Raw genomic sequence first — 19,862 nt, forward strand, 5'->3', positions numbered from 1 at the left:
TATAAGTGCTGTATAACAATTATATAAAATACTTTGAATCTTTTCATCTGGAACACACTTCCAAATTATCTGGTCTGCACAATGTTTGAATAAAAATGGCTCATCCGAATAATACTGCTTGGCATCATGGATAAATTTCCTTCTTCATTGATTTGTGAGCTCAAGTGGCAACAATCCACTAACCAAAAAATTTATGATATCGACATACCATGGTAATGCCATGGCAACTAACAGTTGCAAATTTGGGAAATCATCTTGTATGCTTTGTATATTATCATATTCGTTTCCTGCTTCAATTCGAGACAAGTGATCAACCACTTGATTTTTTTGCGTTTCCTATCTCTAATTTCCAAATCAAATTTCGGCTGTAGTAGTGTCCATCTAATTAATCTAGGCTTGGCATATTTCTTGGTCACTAAGTACTTAATAGCAGAGTGTCCCGTATAAACCGTAACTTTGGTGCCCACTAAATAAGCTTTGAATTTGTCAACGTATGACTTGCATAGTAGATAGCATGAAATAACTTGTCCTTTCTTTGCCCAAGTACTACCCCTACGACAAAATCACTAGTATCACATATAAGTTCGAAAGGTAAAGTCCAATCTGGTGCTATGACTTTGGTGTTGTGACTAGTCGTTTTTTCAATTCTTCAAATGCTTATAAGCACGGCTCATCAAAATTGAAAGATCTGTTATGTTCTAATAATGTACACAAAGGTTTGGATATTTTCAAAAAATCTTTGATAAATCATCGATAGAATCTTGAATGGCAAAAAAAATTGTGAATACCTTTAACTGTGGAGGGCGGTGGCAATTTCTCAATAACCTCAATTTTTGCCTTGTCGACGACAATCCTTCGCTATGAAATTTTTTGCCCTAAAACAATGCCTTCACAAACCATGAAGTGGCATTTCTCCCAATTGAGGACAAGGTTAGTTTCTTCACACCGAGAAAGAACTAACTCCAGATTTTTTAAACAGTCTTTAAAAGTATCGCCAAACACCGAGAAGTGATCCATAAAAACTTCTAAATATTTCTCTGCCATGTTCAAAAATATTGGCATCATGAAACTTTGAAATGTTGTAGGGGCATTGCATAATCAAAATGACATTCGTCGGAACGCAAAAGTTCCACCATGTGCTCTTCTCTTGATAAGTAGGAGTTATGGCAATCTAGTTGTATCCCAAATAACCATCAAGAAAAGAATAGACTGCTTTCCTTGCTAATCTATCTAACATTTGGTCGATAAATGGTAGAGGAAAATGGTATTTCCTTGTTGCTTTGTTGAGTTTTTGATAGTCCCTTCATCCCGTGATAGTACGAGTAGGAATGAGTTCATTGTTATCATTGCTTACCACGGTGACACCCCTTTTTTTAGGTACACATTGAACAAGGCTCACCCAAGAACTATCAGAAATTGGGTATATAATTCCAGCATCCAGCCATTTGATAATCTCCTTTTTGAAAACTTCCTTCATAATGGGATTCAGTCTTCTTTAATGCTCGGTAGATTTGCCATGGCAATCCTCCAGTAATATCTTGTGCATGCAAATTCCTGGACTAATTCCTTTAATATCCACAATCGTCCACCCTAATGCCTTCTTAGATTTCTTTAAAAGTTTCTAAAATTGAGCCTTTTGATCTAATGTCAATGCTGTAGAGATAACTACTGGCAATTTGTTCTTATCTCCCTAGTAAGCAAACTTTAGATGTACTGGCAAAGGCTCCAATTCCAACGTAGGAGAATCTTCTATGGATGGTCAAAGAGGTTTAAAAAGACGGTTTGATAAATTTAATGATTTGAAACTCTCGTTGATCCATTCTAAATTTGCTTAGCATCCATCATTTCACCAAGCTCTTCAATCACTTCTGCTTCAATTAAATCAAATGAGTCTACATCATCATTAAAATTATTGTGATAAAATTATGCAAATTCTTCCTGAACTATTGTGTCAACAATCTTAACAGCGTGACATTCTTCATTTATATCTGCACACTTCATGGCATTAAAAACATTAAAGGTTCTCTATTGATCATTAACTCTCATTGTTAATTCACCTTTTTGTACATCAATTAATGTTTTACCAGTTGCTAGAAAAGGTCTCCTAAGTATGATTTGTACCTCTTATTAGCCTCACATTCTAGGATAATAAAATTTGTTGGAAAAAATAAAATTTTCAACTCTTACCAACACATCTTCGATTTTACCTTCTGGATGTGCATATGAACGATCAACTATTTGCAATGTAATAGTTGTAGGTCTTTCCTTCCCTATTCCCAGCTTCCTGAAAACATACATAGGCATTAGATTTATACTTGCACCTAAGTCACGTAATGCTTTTCCTACATAATGATTTCCAATAGAGCAAGGTATAGTAAAACTCCCTAGATCCTTCAGTTTTGATGGCAATTTGTTTCTCAGCATTTCTATGCATCCTTCAGTGAGAGCAATAGTTTTGAACTCCTCTAACCTTCTCTGTATTGATAAGATATATTTCATGAATTTTACATAGTTGAGAATTTTTTCCAATGCTTCCACCAATGGTATGTTGATATGTAATTGCTTTAAGACATCCAATAATTTCTTGAAATCGAAATATTATTTAGATTTTTGGAAACGCTAAGGAAAATACAAGATGAATCTACTTCAATATTTTTCTGGTTACTTTTTTCTTTTGTATCCTGCTCCACTATTAGTTCTAAATTCTTCTTATCTGTGAAATTCGAACTACTTTCTTCAATAGTGGTGTCATTAACAACTCCTGGTAGCTGCGTACCACTTCTAAATGTAATGGCTGTGCACTATTCCTTCCCTTGAGATCATGAATTTTCAGTATCACTCGGCAATGCTCCTTGCAGTCTTGAGCTTGAGGCTTTGGCAATTTGTCCCACTTGATTTTCTAAAGCTCTTAAAAATGCAACTTGACTTTGAATGATAGCATATTTCTTAGCCATGTATTCCTTCAATAGATCTTCCATAGATGAAGAACTCGAAGCTGAATTTTGCTACTCACTTTGTCGTGGCATAGGTTGATTGTATCCAGATGGTGCACTCGCAACATTTTGTCGAATAACATTGCTGGAATTTACCATCCCTTGATTACTCCTACTGAAATTGGGATGTTGCTTCCACCCCAAATTATATGTGTTGGAATATTGGATTTCATATGCCTCATTATATGATTTATCAAGAAAAGTCCCATTCGCAGATGCATCAACCACCATCCTTATATACACATTCAATCCATTGTAAAACATTTCCATTTACATCCAATGTTGAAAATCATGCATTGGGAATTTTCTAATTAACTCCTTGAATTGATCCTATGCTTCATAGAATGTTTCATCCTCAGTTTGCCAAAAAGACGTAATATCGTTCCTAAATTTGGAGTTCATGTTTGGAGGATTATATCTTAGCAGAAAGCTCTGACAAAGTTCATTCCAAGAAGCCACCGTACCTGATGGCAATGCATTTAACCATGCTCTGGTAGATCTCACATTGAATAAGGGAATAACTTCAGTTTCAGGGTATCTTCAGGAACACCCTGCTGCCTGAATGAATCGTAGACTTCCAAAAAGTGTCTTAAGTGCAACCGTGGATCTTTAATAGGCAATCCATTAAACTACCCTACAGTTTGTAACATTTGAAACATCACGAGCTTTAACTGGAAATGTTGAGCTTGAATATGCAGCCTAAAAATTCTTTTCTCCTTCTTCTCAAGGTTTTCTCAATTTCTCGATCAAAAGAATAATCATCAACTGAAAAAAATATTTCTACTCATGCACCAACAAAAATCTTAAAAAACAAAAAAATCAAAACAACTAATTAAGGGAAACTAACAAAATTAAACAGGGAATAACACACCAAATTTTCACCAATATTATTGATCCCCAACAACAGCGCCAAAAACTTGTCGCATGTGAATGTGTAATGCAAATGTGCGAGTATACACATCGAATCAAGTAATAAAGTGATGAGTGAGTATTGTCTCTGTAAATGGAAAAATATATAGGATTTTTCCTATGTAATTTATCATCTTTTTACTTAAATTCGTAGTTAAAACTAAGTAATTTATTAATAAATTAATAAAATATGTGAAAATATGAAATTAGGATATAGAAATTATTAAGATGTGATTTTATGCTTTATTATATAGTTTTCATGCAATAAATGACTTATTTTATATTAATTTGAATATATTATATTTTTTAAAACATAAAGTGGGCCATGCACGATTAAATTAAATAGTAAAATATAAAATTATATTTAATAATTAATTTTAAAATATGTCAATAATAATTTGGGTTTTAATTAATTAATTGAATTGGATAAATTTTATTCTTTGGTCCTTTAACTTGTTGATTTATTCTGAATAGTTCTGATAGCTTTGCTGAATTACAAAATCGTCCAAATTGGAGACCAAGTCAACCCAATATTCGGCTACACATGGCTGTCCATTTAAGACATTCTTTGGTTTAATTACACAGGGTCCTTGTAGTGTTGAAGAAATTAGATATTTGCCCGAAGATTTACGATTGATCGAGTCTGAGTCCTGAATTGTGTGGCATCCAAAATTGCTTAAAAATCAAGCAAAAAATCAAGTCAAAAGCCACTAAGCATGGCCAGCCAAAATTTGAGGAGTTTTGAAGAGGTTAACATCCATTATTTTTAGCAAACTATCCCCCTCTCCTCACCTATAAACAAGACCCTCTCATTCCTTCATTCATCATCCCTTAAGCATCCCTCAATCATTCCTCATTCATTCCCATTATTCATCATTCTCTATTTTCTCCAAATTCACTTAGCCTTTTCCATTCCCACGCTTAGCATCATCTTTTCATAGAGATTTTAGCAATTAAGCCTCTTAAAGAACACTTGGTTGGCCACCTTGGAGAGCCATCAGCAAAGGAGCAAAGTAAAGGAATGAAGGAGCCTCATCAGTCAGAGTCTTGAGTGACAGCCACTCTGAATTGGGTTTAATCTTCCTTTTCTTTAATTTAATATAAAGATGTTTGCTATGTGTTCTTTGTTCTTGTTTAGAACAATGTTAGCTTAATTTTATTTAATCTAGGATGATTGCTTTGATTAAATAATATTTATTTAATTCATGCTTATAATGTTTGTGCCTCAATCGATCATGTTTTCACTTAAAATCAAGTCTATATTTCATTCATACGTGATTGAAATGCACTTGAATTAGCTGAGTGATCCTGATTAGACGACGACTAATGGACACATAATTGAAATGTGCATGCTCAATTTAGATCCTGACTCGATTAAATTGGAGGTTGCATAACAACTCTGACCAAGCTCTGTTATCTACAAAGTTTTTAGATTTGTTTGATTAAATTGTTTCAAACCTGACACGTCCCTGTTACCTCACACGAATGCTAAGAAACCTTTAGTAAATACGGATCTGTAAAATGCGTATTTACTAAGTAAAGGATTCCGAAAGGACCTAATGTGGTTTCCAAGCTCGTGAAAGATCGAGTTGCCATGGAATGTTTTCCCGAATGTTGTTAAGCATGTTAATAATAAATTAAGTTTAATTAAAGTAATTGTCCTATTTTTTTTATGTTATGATTGTTGCAAGTTGTGTTTAATTTTACTAAAATTTATTTGATTCATATAGTGTGCATACTTAGGATAATTTGCATTAGGGATCATTGCATTTAGTTTAATATATTTTAATCACAACTTCTCAACTATATTGTGTTTTTATTTTCCAAATTGTTAATATAATTTCACAAATTAAGTGACTTAGCACAAATACAATCCCTGTGGAGACGATAACTCGATACTTACTTATTACTTGATAACGACTGTGTACACTTGTACAAACCTACGCGTTACAGACTCCTTAGGGATTGGAATTGATTAAAAATGGTTATGCTATTACTATGAAATTGACTCATTACACTATGCAAAAGAAACATACGACAAATGGATGAAGAGAATCAATGAATGGATTAATAAAATCAATCATGAATGAAAAAAAATGCTAGGGTAATTGAAATGCTGTGGCAATTCTCAAAGAATAAGTGGGGAGGATTTGTATTGTTGAATGATGAAGTTTGAAATTTCTCACGTTTTATTTCTATATTCTAATAATGCCATGAAAAAATCTTGTCCATTCTACTGCTTAGGGATTCACTATTGCAGTCTACTTCTTTCGAGAGCCAAAATTTAAGCTATCATTCTAAGTTTTAGTATGTCTATAGAACTCAGGAATGATATCCAGACTGATCTTCCTTTCCTTGTACAGATCGCAACTTCTACATCTAGAGTGCTATGAATATTCTTTCAAATACTCACATGTATCAGTCAATAATAATAAAATCTATTTAATCTTTTAGAATTAAATCAGAGATAACAACATACCATACAATCATCTATGTCTAGAGCTTGCATGCATTTTAAATAATCACAAATCGAATGAAACATTAATCTACTCAAAATCAGACTATGGGAATTAACAATAATAAAAATTCACCAAAATAATTCTAACCCAATGAGATTTAGCTCATGGATTGGATTTCAAATCTAAAATATAACCATTCAACATCATCATTCAAGTTTACAAATCACAAAGTTCAAATCAGAAAATAAAGGTAGAACTGGAGGAAGCTCTTACTCATCCAGCTTTCACTTCAGTACTGAAATTTGATGCAAAACCTAGGGGAAATTTCTCTTCCGCTTCCTTACGTCTATGATTTTTCTACTCTGTAAGCTGCTACCCTCTCCTCTTCTTTCTTTGAAATTTTCCATGAGAATTTAATGCAGATAGAAAAAATGCTCTCCAATTCTTCTCTTTCCAAAATCCTCCTCTTTTGCATCTTTTCTCTTTCCTCCTTTAAAGGGTAGGTCCCTCTTTCTTAGCACACACCTTTTGCTTCCGTTCTTTCAGGGTGGTTTATCTAGTACAAGTACAACTGGCTAAGAGTGACATGGATTGAGTGTTGCGTCATCCTCCCAGAATCGCCATGGCATTCTTGTTGGCAATCTAACCAACATTTTTCTATAGTAATATTTAACTTCCTTCATTTTATTTCTCCATTCTCTATTCTCTTCTTCATCCTGCACCTTCTGCCAACAATAACCAACGCCTTTCTTCCCCAGTAACAAATAATGACATTTATAGCACAACCCAAGCTTTCTTTCGCAATGTTATAAAAATATCTTAAAAATACAAATATATTTACTTAGTTACAAACAATTAATTCAATCTAGAGGCCTAGAATATAACTCTTTTCAAGAGTTATGAATAATGTCAAAGCAAATTTTAGAAAAAAAATAATTATGCATATGTTTCGAAAGATCCTACCCATCTCCGCTATGCACCAAAAGGAGTTCCCTAGAACTCATCCATTCATAACATACCAACACCTATATGGACAAATCCACCAAATTTGCAGACAAGCTACCAATACACATAGTTGTGGACAAGCCTCCGAAATCACAGACAAGCTGCTAATACATATAATTGTGGATAAACCAACAAATTTGTAGATTATTAAATTGCCGGATCTTCCTCTTTACAAATGCCCGAACCTCATTCAATCCATCATGGCATACAAATCTCATTGTAAATCAATAGGAATGATAATCATGCTTTCGTGTACACATAAATTTCAATAGTCATGGTAATCCATGCTTTCAAAACGATTAAATAGCCATGATATTACACAACATGAGATTAGAAAATATCTGATACTAATATATATTATATCATGCGAATAAGAAATAAGTAAGATAACTTACCTCAAATCCACATAGCCACTCACATGTTATTTTATTATGTCTTATGTTTGTAAAGATAATTACTTAACCATAATAAAAACATCACATATTAAACTTGTATTCAACACACACCTTTAGGGATCCAAATTGTATATCCTAATAGTACACATTCACTTTCGATCCAAAAGAGTAGGGACTTGATGTGCTCTTCAGTTATCACCAATAGAAGAATTTATCAAAAACATCAACCTACTCCTCAAACTTATGACACTTACACTTTATTTCCAAAAAGACCCTAGAGAAATGCTTCTAATGTTGATGATCAGAATCGATGTGAGGATCTAAGATTGGAGAAAAAGAATGAATAAATTAAATAAAATATCAATGAGAAGAAAATATGATAGATAAAATTAAAAAAGAAAAATAAAAGAATAATGATAAATACTTTATTTACCAGTAATTTTCAAGGATGAAGAATGTTGAAGAACACCCCAAAATGATATTAGGATTTGACAACAAGAAGAGAATAAAGTGTTAAAGTGATGATCAAAAGAAGAAATAATATAAGAGAAGAAGAGCTATCAAATGATATTAGGATTTGACAACAAGAAGAGAATAAAGTGTTAAAGTGATGATCAAAAGAAGAAATAATATAAGAGAAGAAGAGTTATCAAATAAATCAATTTTAGAGGTGGTGAAAGGGTGGTGGTATGATTGTGGTGTGCTGGTTGTATGGTAGTGATATGGTGGTTGTATGGTGTTTCAATTTTTTGTAGTAAAATAGAGTATAAATAAAAGAAAATCAAGGAAGAGCAACCAAAAAGGGGTGGCACATGGTGGTGGAAAAGGAGTAGCAAAGATAGGAAAGATGAAACAAAATAAAAGAAAATTTGAAAAATGAGTGGAGAGAGATGGATGGTCACAATGTCAAACTCATCAAACAAGGCATTCAAGAGGGGGACAAAGATTTTAGAGAAAATTAACAACAATTACTTTGGGAGTTACCTGTTAAAAATTTAAAAATAATGAGTTACTTAGTTGTATGGAGGTGAGTGATTCATTCAAGATAGTCAGTGTGACTAGAGGCACATTGAGGTTGAAGTTGTTTTCGTACTCGTTGCGAGATCGAGCACGAGCATGACTCAATTCATTGCCACCAAGTTTCATATCTACATGGCAAGGATTAGCAGAGAATTTTATTTAAGTATTTACCACCTAGCAAAAATGCTAAGTTAAGGGACTAGATCACAACTTTCCAATAATTGGATGATGAGTCTTTGTATGAGGCTTGGGAGCGATTGAAGGAGTTACTCCATAAGTGTCCTCATCATGGGATTCCTCATTGTATCCAATTGGAGACATTCTATAATGGTCTCAATGCACATACAAGATTGATGGTAGATGCTTTCACGAATGGTACAATTTTGTCTAAGTCTTATAATAAGGCTTATGAGATCGTCGAGAGGATCGCGAGTAATAACTATCAATGGCCAACAAATTGAATAGCTTCAGGAAGAAGTGTAGCCAGAATTCATGAAGTTGACGCCCTCACTTTGTTATCAGCTCAGGTATCGTCTATTTCCTCTATGATAAAATAGTTAACCGCTAATCGTATTAATAATTCTACAACTCAGCCATCAAGTTCGTTTGAAGTAGTTTCTTACGTGTACTATGGTGAAGGTCATTTTTTTGAGAAGGACGCCAGTCCAACTTCTACAACCCTTCATGGCGTAATCATCCTAACTTTTCTTGGAGCAACCAAGGAAATAGATCGAACAACTTATTGCAGCAAAGACCAAACTAATCTCATGGGTTTAATCAGCAAGCTTCAAAACCACCTCAAGATGAGGCATCAAACAATTTGGAAAACTTTTTGAAAGCGTACATGGCAAATAATGACACTTTGATCTAAAGCCAAGCAACAGCACTGAAAAATTTGGAAAACCAAATGAGCCAGTTAGCTACGGAGCTACGTAATAGACCGCAACGAACGTTGCTGAGCGATACTGAGAATCCAAGAAATTTGGGTAAAGAACATATCAAGGCAGTGGCATTACGAAGTGGTAAAATTCTAGAACCCGGATTGATTGATGTCAAAGATAAGCCTGTTGAGAAGAATCAACCAGCTGTTGAAGTTCTTACACCAAAGGAATCAGAATCTGCAAAGCCTGACAAGGTAAACCATGACTTAGTGAATTCAGATATTTTAACTTCTTCTTTGGATACAAATTTACCAACTCAAAAAAGTTGTCCGATTCAACCGAAAGTTCCATTATCTCCATATCCGCAAAGATTACAGCAAAACAAGTAGAACCAGGAGGTGCAATTCAAGAAGTTTTTGGATGTTATGAAGTAGTTACACATCAACATTCTTTTGGTGGAGGCTTTAGAACAAATGCCGAATTATTTGAAGTTTATGAAGGATATACTTTCCAAGAAAAAATGACTGAGTGAGTATGAGACTGTTGCCTTGACAAAGGAGTGTAGTGCGTTCCTGTAGAACAAATTTCCACCAAAATTGAAAGACCTAGGAAGTTTTACTATACCCTGTAACATTGGTGAATCTTACTGTGGTAAAGCTTTTTGTGACTTAGGAGCGAGTATCAACTTGATTCCTCAGTCTATTTTCAAGATGTTAGGGATAGGTGAAGTAAGATCTTTAGCATATCTCGAAGGAAAGATCGAGAATGTTTTGGTAAGAGTCGATAAATTTATTTTTCCTGCTGATTTCATTGTCTTAGATTTTGAAGAAGACAAGGAAGTGTCGGTCATGCTTGGGAGACCTTTCTTAGCTACAGGAAGAACAATAATTGATGTGCAGAAAGGAGAACTCACTATGCGAGTTCAAAATGATTAGGTAACCTTTAACATTCTTAAAGGGATGAAATTTCCCGATCTGGCAGAGGGGTGTTTAGTTATAGAAGAGATAGAAAGCTTGGTTTCTATGGAAAGTAATTTTGAAGAAGATCCATTGGAGAAAGCCTTAGATCTTGACCCTTTAAAGGATGAAGAAGGTGAAGAAAACATGGTTTTGATGGAAGCCAATCTGGGAAATTTTATTCAATCCATATGGTTTGAACTATTGGAGTTGGAAGTCAGAGAATTTGTGTAGCCAAAGTAGCCCAAGTTGTTAATTGAAGAACCCCTAAACTCAAACTTAAGGTACTTCCTTCCCATTTGAAATACATTGATTTAGATGATTGTTCTACTTTACCTGTGATTATTTCAGTAGAACAGATGAAAGATCAAGAGGAGAAACTAATTGCTATTGTAAAGAAATTTAAGAAAGCAATTGGTTGGGCCATAGCTGATATTCGAGGTATAAGCCCGTCCTTTTGCATGCATAAAATCATTTTAGAAGAAGGTGAAAGAGCTGGAATTGATGGGCAAAGGAGGCTCAATCCTATTATGAAAGAAGTTGTAAGAAATGAACCGACCAAGAAATGGATAGCCCAAAAACTGCCCCAAGAACTAACCCAAATTAGCTTATTATCTAATTATTTAAGCTTGCAAAGGCCCATTGAATACTTGTTCAAGTTTCATTCAAACCCCTCTACAATTGGTGGCTTTATAGATTTGCCCCAAGCCTAAATTAGCAAAGTTGAAACTATCAACCTTGCCACATGTGTGGCCGGTGAAGGGAGGTCTCTTTGTTTGATAATTTTAGCTATTTTTAGCAGTCCTCCTCAGCTATAAAAACCCCTTAGGCTGGTCATTTTAAAAAACCACCTCAAGCATTCATATCTTTCCTCTCTTCTCTCCACTTTCTCTCTTCTTTTCCATTCCAAAATTCCCTTGCTCTCTTGCTGATTTCTCCTCTTGGGAAAGGGGCATTCATCAGCTATTTGTAGCAACCTTGGTCAACGAGGACAACGAAGAAGGAAGAACGGAGCAACTAGTCAAGCCACAGAAAAACATCGGATTTGATTCTTGTTCCCTATCTCTTTAATTTCTGTTGTTGTTATGTTGAACATATCTATGAATATTTATGTTGTTGGAATGGTTAATTTAATCAATTTAGCTTGAATTTAATTCGAGTTAAGTTGATTTCATTTCGTTTGTTAAAATTATTGAAATTGTGTTCATGTTGTTATAGGCCTCGGTAAGATGCTTGATTAATTTAGATCATGACTAAGTTATTCTTGCATTACAATTGCAAGGCAACTAATGAATTAATTATTTAAACAGATTGAAATTATAATTAATGGACACAGTACTTAATCAGTGCATGATTAATCATCTAAGGTAGCTGAGGGTTAGATTAGCAACGGTATCTGACGATACATTTGCCTTGCATAACTTGCAAGATTATTGTGATTAAACTATTTCAAGTTAAGGATACTTTATTACCTCACATAGTCTTTTATGTGCTTATTAAATCGAGTTAATTGTTTGAATTGACATAGGGATATGTACAAGAGATTATTTCAATTTAATAGTTATGTATGTGCAATAATATATTTGCCTATTAAGATTTGTTTAATTGGTTGAATTGACATAGGGATATACTCAAGAGATAAATGGATTTTGGTAGGTGAGTATGTTCTTAAGTTAACAAATTACCGAGTTGCCATGAACTTATTCGTAACAATATAAATATGAGTTTAATAATTCTAAGTTAAGAAATGTAATTAATCTAACACAATTATGTTATCTTGATTAAAATCGTATTTTGAAATCGTGCATTTGAGATTTATTTATTTAGTTCACTTAGTTTTTAGTCACACTCTTCAAACAAAATATTTTTCTTCACCAAATTGTTTTAAATAGAATTCATAAATCATTGTTTCTACAGTCCCTGTGGGTACGATAACTCGACATTTACTTGTCACTTTATTACTTGTTGCGACTGTGTACACTTACACATTTCCGTCGTTCCAAGTTTTTGGCGCCGTTGCTGAGGACTGTGTTTTAAAAAAAGTCATTATTTGTGAAGTTGTTAGTTTTTCATTTTGGTTTATTTTTCTGTTCAAATTTTAACTTAGTTAATTTTTCTATGATTATTTCAGGTGTTTATGAGTATTGACCGAATCATCGATTTACTTCTTGTAGACTCTGAGATTGAATGAACTTTTCGACAAAGAAGAAGACAAGTAAGTTAGAGAAGGACTGAAGAGATGAACTTCAAAAATTTGAATCAAGGAAACGGAGCAAACCTTGCTCAATATCCTATCCTTATTGCTAATGATAGGGATAGAGCTTTGAGACAGTATGCCGTGCCAGTATTTCATGATCTTAATCCGGGTATTAGGAGACTCGAAATTGAGGCAGAACAGTTCGAGTTGAAGCCAGTCATGTTCTAGATGCTTGAGACAGTGGGCCAATTCAGTGGAATGGCTACCGAAGATCCTCACATACATTTAAGACTGTTTATAGAGGTGAGCGATTCTTTCATGTTAGCCGAAGTACCCAAAGATGCATTACTATAGAAGTTGTTCCCGTATTCATTAAGGGGCAGAGCTTGAGCTTGGTTAAACTCATTACCACCAAACTCAATTTCAACATGGCAAGAGTTAGCAGAAAAATTCCTTATGAAGTATTTCTCACCTAAAAAGAATTCTAAGTTGAGGAATGAGATCATTGCTTTCCAAAAAATGGATGATGAGTCATTGTATGAGGCATGGGAAAGGTACAAAGAATTATTACAGAAGTGCCCTAATCACGGAATCCCACATTGCATGCAACTTGAGACATTTTATAATGGTTTCAATGCTCACAAGAGGATAGTAGTGGATGCTTCTGCTAATGGTGCTCTCCTTTCTAAGTCTTATAACGAGGCTTATGAAATCATTGAGAGGATTGCCAACAACAATTATCAATGGCCAACCAATCGATCAATGTCAGGAAGACAAGTCATTGGAATACATAAAGTAGACACTCTTACTTCACTCGCATATCAAGTATCATCAATATCCTCAATGTTAAAACATCTTACTACTAATGGGTGTAATACTTTTGTAGCACATCCACTGAATCAATTTGAAAATATAGCCTATGTTTATTGTGGGGAAGGACATTTGTTCGAAGAATGTCCATCGAACCAAGAATATGTGTATTACATGGGTAACCAGAACCAAAATCGAGGAAGGCAAGGGTTGCAATCCAATTTCTATAACCCATCATGGCGAAACCACCCGAATTTTTCATGGAGTAATAAAGGGGCAGGAACCAGTAACAATCATGTCCAACCTAGATTGACCCAGCCACTTAGTTTTTCCCAAAAAGCTTAGAAACCAACCCAAGATGAACCATCCAATAGCCTAGAGAATCTACTGAAGGCATACATGGCGAAAAATGATGTCTCTCTAAGGAATTTGGAAAATCAAGTGGGCCAGCTTGCAACTGAACTCAGAAACCCAGCACAAGGTGCTTTACCTAGTGATACGGAGAATCCGAGGAATCTAGGGAAGGAGCATTGTAAAGCATTAACATTAAGTAGCGAAAAGACTTTAGAGCCCAATTCCGTCGAAGTTGAGAAGGAGCCAGCTGATGCTCAAGACTCAGAGGAAGTTCAATCGAGTGTTGAAATTCCTATTTCACCGGAAATTAAATCTGCAAAATCTGACAAGGTAAGTTCTGAACCAGCTAATTTTGATCAACTAATAACTCCGTTAGATGCAAAATTGCCATAAAAAATGAATCAACCAGCATCCCGTTGGTGGAAGCACTTGAACAAATGCCGAACTACGTCAAATTCATGTAGGATATCCAGTCTAAAAAATGAAGGCTTGGAGAATTTGAGACGGCAGCCTTAACGAAGGAATTCAGTGCATATCTTCAAGACAAACTACCCCCAAAATTGAAGGATCTTGGATGTTTTACCATACCTTGCAATATTGGAGGAACATATTATGGTAAGGCACTATGTCAATATTTATCTTTCCATGTCAATATTTAGGAAGTTGAGGATAGGTGAAGTTAGACCTACTATGGTTACACTTCAATTAGCAGATCGATCCTTAGCACATCCAAAAGGAAAAATCGAGGACGTATTGGTACGTGTAGGCAAATTTATCTTTCCTACTGACTTTGTGATTCTAGACTTTGAAGCAGATAAAGAGGTGCCAATAGTCCTAGGAAGACCATTCTTAGCAACCGGAAGGACCCTTATTGATGTGTAGAAGGCCGAGCTTACTATGCCTGTTCAGGATGATCAAGTAACATTTAATATTTTTAAGTCCATACGATTTCCTGACACAATTGATGGTTGTTGTGCAGTGTCTGATTTAGAGGATTTAATCGTGGAGAAGGAACTCAATTATGTTGAGGACCCATTGGAACAAATTTTGACATCAAACCCTCCAAATGATGAAGAGAATGATGAATACTTTGCTTTGTTAGAAGCTAATCAAAGGGGATTTAATGCGTAATCCCACTTTGAATCTTTGGAGTTAGAGAAAAAGGATTATGCCCAACCAAAAGCGTCAATCAATGAGCCACCTAAATTAGAACTGAAGGTATTTCCTTCACATTTGAATTATGTTTATTTAGGTAACTCTTCTACTCTACCTGTGATTGTTTCAACAGAATTAACTACTGAGCAAGAAAAAAAACTCATCCTGGTGTTGAAACAATTCAAGAAGGCTATCAGATGGGCCATAGCCGATATACGTGGAATTAGTCCATCCATATTCATGCACAAGATTATCTTAGGAGATGGTGAAAAAGGGACGATTGATTGACAACAAAGACTGAACCCCATCATGAAGTATGTAGCCAAGAAAGAAATCATCAAGTGGTTAGATACGGGTATAATTTACCCCATCTCAGATAGCTCATGAGTATGTTCGGTCCAGTGTGTGCCGAAGAAAAGAGGTATCACGGTCATCAAAAACAAGAATAATGAGTTGATATCAAGTAAAACGGTTACGGGATGGAAAATTTTCATCGATTATCAGAAGCTGAACAAAGAAACTAGGAAAGATCACTTTCCTTTGCCGTTTTTAAACCAAATGCTGGATAGACTCGCAGGGCGAGACTATTACTATTTTCTCGATGGATACTCGGGGTATAATTAGATTATAGTAACACCAAAAGATCATCACAAGACAACATTCACCTGCACGTACGATACATTTGCATTTAGGCGCATGCCATTTGGTTTAGGTAATGCACCTACTACATTTCAAATATGTATGATGTCTATTTTTACTGACATGGTTAATAAATATTTGGAATTTTTATGGATTATTTTTCAGTATTCGGATATACATATGATGATTACCTAGCCAATCTAGCCAAGGTACTAAGGCGATACGAAGAAACAAACCTTGTACTTAACTGGGAAAAGTGTCATTTCATGGTACGAGAAGGTATTGTTCTAGGGCATCTAATAACAAGACATGTAATCGAGGTAGATAAAGCAAAGGTAGATGTTATTGAGAAACTCCCACCTCCAATATTTGTAAAGTGTGTTAGGAGCTTTTTGGGCTACGCAGGTTTCTATTGAAGATTCATCAAAGACTTCTCCAAAGTTGCTAAACCCTTATGCAAATTATTGGAGAAGGGCACGATGTTTAAATTTGATGAGGAGTGCTTAAGAGCTTTCAACAATTTGAAGATTTGGTTAGTCTCGGCACCCATAATAGTCACACCAAACTGGGATTTGCCATTTGAATTGATTTGTGACACAAGTGACTTCGCGACCGGAGCTGCCATTGGTCAACGAAGGAACAAAGTTTTCATCCCATCTACTATGCAAGTCGAACTCTAACAGAAGCTCAACTAAATTACACAGTAACAGTGAAAGAGTTACTTGCTATTGTGCTTGCTTTTGACAAGTTTTGATCTTATCTTGTAGGTACCAAAGTGACTATTTATGCGAACCACTCGGCAATTAAGTATTTACTTGCCAAGAAAGACACTAAGCCGAGATTGATCCGATGGGTACTTCTACTTCAATATTCGATCTAGAAATTCAAGATCGAAAGGGAGTGGAAAACCAAGTAGTAGACCACTTGTCCAGATTGGAGCCACAACAAGGGAACTCTCCTCTTATACCAATTTGAGAGACGTTTCCAGATGAACACATACTGAGGGTAAATCATATCCATAATACCCCTTGGTTTGCTGATATTGCTAACTTTTTAGCTTGTGGTTTGATGTCGATTGATAAGACGTATCATCAAAAGAAAAAGTTTCTTCATGATATGCAGTACTATTTCTGGGAAGAATCGTATTTTTTAAGAAAGTCTGCAGATCAAATGATCAGGAGATACGTGGCAAAAGATGAAGTACATAAGATTTTATACCATTGTCACTCAGCTCCAAGTGGGGGATACTTCGGAGGTACACGTACAGTAGCCAAGGTATTCCAAGCTGAATTCTTTTGGCGAACACTATTCAAAGATGCATATGCTTACGTAAAGAGTTGTGATCGATGTCAAAGGGTCGGAAATGTCACCAACAAAAATGAGATGCCTCGAACAAACATCATTAAGGTAGAATTATTCGATGTTTGGGGTACTGACTTTCTCAGCCCTTTCCCTCTGTCTTCTGGTCACAAGTACATATTACTAGTAGTAGAATATGTGTCTAAGTAGGTTGAGGCAGAGGCATATCCGACAAACGATGCTAAGGTTGTAATAATTTTTTTGCAGAAACATGTGTTCACAAGGTTTGGAACCCCAAGAGCCATCATCAGTGATGAAGGGTCCCATTTTTCTGAACAAGTGGTTGAAATGGTTATAAGATAAACATGGAGTGAAACACAAGGTCGCTACAGCTTACCATCCGTAGACGAATGGGCAAGCTGAACTGGCAAACAAGGAGATCAAAGGAATACTTGAGAAGGTAGTTTGCCTGAACCGATGAGATTGATCCAAAAGACTGGATGATGCTTTATAGGCTTACAAGACAGCATACAAGACACCTTTAGGGATGTCACCCTATAGGTTAGTCTTTAGGAAAGCCTGCCATCTACCCTTGGACTTAGAACACAAAGCTTACTGGGCTCTCCAACGACTCAACTTGGATCTTAAAAGTGCCAAAGAGAAACGAATGCTTTAACGTAATGAGTTAGAAAAATTCTGAATGTCTTCATACGAGAATGCCAAATTACTTAAGGAAAGACTCAAGAAATGGCAAGACAAGCACATTTGATTTCGAGAATTTGAAGCAGGTCAGCAAGTCTTGTTATTCAATTCTAGATTAAGGTTCTTTCCAGGTAAGTTAAAATCACATTGGTTCGGTCCATTTATGATTCATCGAGTCTATCCATATGGAGTTGTTGAACTACAAGGTAAGGGACGTAATTTTCGAGTTAATGCACAATGCTTGAAACATTACTAGTAAGATAAAATTGAACAGAATCAAATCTCGTTCATTTTATCATATATTTAATTTTTCTTATTCTTCTGTTTGAATAAATAATTTAGGGTATATTTTCGGGATTAGTATGTTTAAGTAAATTCTGTCTAGGAGATTGGAGCTTAAGCGAGACCGCTTATGACCTCTCCAATCTTTCTTGGAAATTGATTTTAATATAATTTCCCAAAAAATTATTCCCTAAATGACAAAATATTTTTTTAGTTTTTCAAATAAAAGGTCAATTTTGATCCAAGTTTTATGTTGCAACTCAATTTTGAATTTTCATTAAGTCTAGGAACTTATTGGAATTATTTTTAAAAAATTTGGTTGCTCTTTTTGTAAATATTAAAAATTAGATACCTCTTTTTGTAAATATTTTCAAAAAGCATCTAGAATAAATGTTTTTAGTTCAATAAAAAATAGAAAAGATGATAATTATTAATATATAATTATATCCATTATAATATATATTAATTATTATCAGCTTTATTTAGTGTTAGGATTAGTTTTAATTTAACATTTGATTGGTATCAGAGCTACGGTTTAGTCGGTTTTAGGACTAACGTAGCACGTGTAAGTCTAGCTATACATGCCATATTGATATACTGCTATAGTGTAATGATTCCTAACAATTAAAATGTATTTTCGTATAGTAAATGGATCCCGATCGAGCCATAGTAGATGACGTGGAAAGTAGTGCACCCACTCCCACTCAAGGGGTAATGCAATCTGATTCTAGACCTATTACAAGTAGCCACGAGTGACAGGCTAAACAGGGTCGTCTGTTACGAAATATGAGCGTGAATTTGTTCGATTGAGCCGGTATGCACGTGAATTTGTATCGACCGAAGCAATAATGTGTAAAAGATTCAAAGATGGTCTGAATGAAGATATTCATCTGTTAATCGGTATTCTGGAGATAAATGAGTTTATTGTACTTGTTGATCTAGCATGCAAAGCCGAGGAACTCAGTAAAGAGAAAAGAAAAGTTGATTCTGAAGCTAGAGATGTGAGAAAGAGATCTTCAAGTAAACCATTTCAGTCAGCATCAAAGAAATTTCGAGATGATTATAGTCGCTCAAAGGCTAATGTGGGATATTCGAGCAGAGATCAAACGAGATCGCATTCGAGCTTCAAAGCTCCTACAACTTCAGTTGCAAGTGTTGGAAATGTTCGATCCGATCGACCTGAGTGCAAACATTATGGTAAAAGACTTCTGGGAAGTTCTAGATTAAATGATCGAGCTTGCTTTAGATGTGGATCATTAGAACATTTTATCCGTGATTGTCCTAAGTTGATTGAACAAGATACAGTACAAAATATGAGACCGAGTAATACTGTAGCTAGAAGGAGACCACCCAGAGGTACCGAGAATATGAGTGGGAGTCAGAGAATGACCAATGATATAGCTGTGAGGTCCGAGGCCAGAGCACCTGCTCGAGCATATGCTATTCGTGCTCGCGAAGAAGCGTCATATCCAGATGTCGTTACTGGTACTTTCCTTCTTTATGATACTACTATTATTGATTTGATTGATCCGAGATCTACTCATTCTTACATATGCATGAATTTAGTATCCAACAAGACTTTTCCTGCAGAGTCTACTGAGTTTGTGATTAGAATATCAAACCCCTTAGGCCGCTGTGTCTTGGTTCATAAAGTATGCAAGAATTGTCCGTTGATGATTCGAGATATCTGTTTTCTGGCTAATCTGATGCTATTACCTTTTGATAAATTTGATATAATTCTGGGTATGGATTGGCTAACTTTGCACGATGCTATTGTGAATTGGAAACAAAAAACTATTGATTTGA

At 35.1% G+C, this 19,862-nt stretch overlaps 3 non-coding genes across 3 annotated transcripts; 1 reads left to right on the forward strand and 2 right to left on the reverse strand.

Annotated features, from left to right (window-relative positions):
- The first annotated feature begins 3,279 nt into the window (after positions 1 to 3,279).
- Positions 3,280 to 3,386, forward strand: LOC121224046 (small nucleolar RNA R71). The gene has a single exon (XR_005921509.1). It is a non-coding gene; the product is annotated as a small nucleolar RNA R71 (small nucleolar RNA).
- Positions 3,387 to 8,969: 5,583 nt separating this feature from the next.
- LOC121223854 (small nucleolar RNA R71) lies at positions 8,970 to 9,076 on the reverse strand. Its single transcript, XR_005921320.1, has one exon. It is a non-coding gene; the product is annotated as a small nucleolar RNA R71 (small nucleolar RNA).
- Positions 9,077 to 13,301: 4,225 nt separating this feature from the next.
- LOC121223970 (small nucleolar RNA R71) lies at positions 13,302 to 13,408 on the reverse strand. Its single transcript, XR_005921434.1, has one exon. It is a non-coding gene; the product is annotated as a small nucleolar RNA R71 (small nucleolar RNA).
- Between the last annotated feature and the right edge of the window lie 6,454 nt (positions 13,409 to 19,862).

This window comes from Gossypium hirsutum, chromosome D11 (assembly GCF_007990345.1).
Source record: "Gossypium hirsutum isolate 1008001.06 chromosome D11, Gossypium_hirsutum_v2.1, whole genome shotgun sequence".
In the NCBI taxonomy this organism is placed as follows: domain Eukaryota; kingdom Viridiplantae; phylum Streptophyta; class Magnoliopsida; order Malvales; family Malvaceae; genus Gossypium; species Gossypium hirsutum.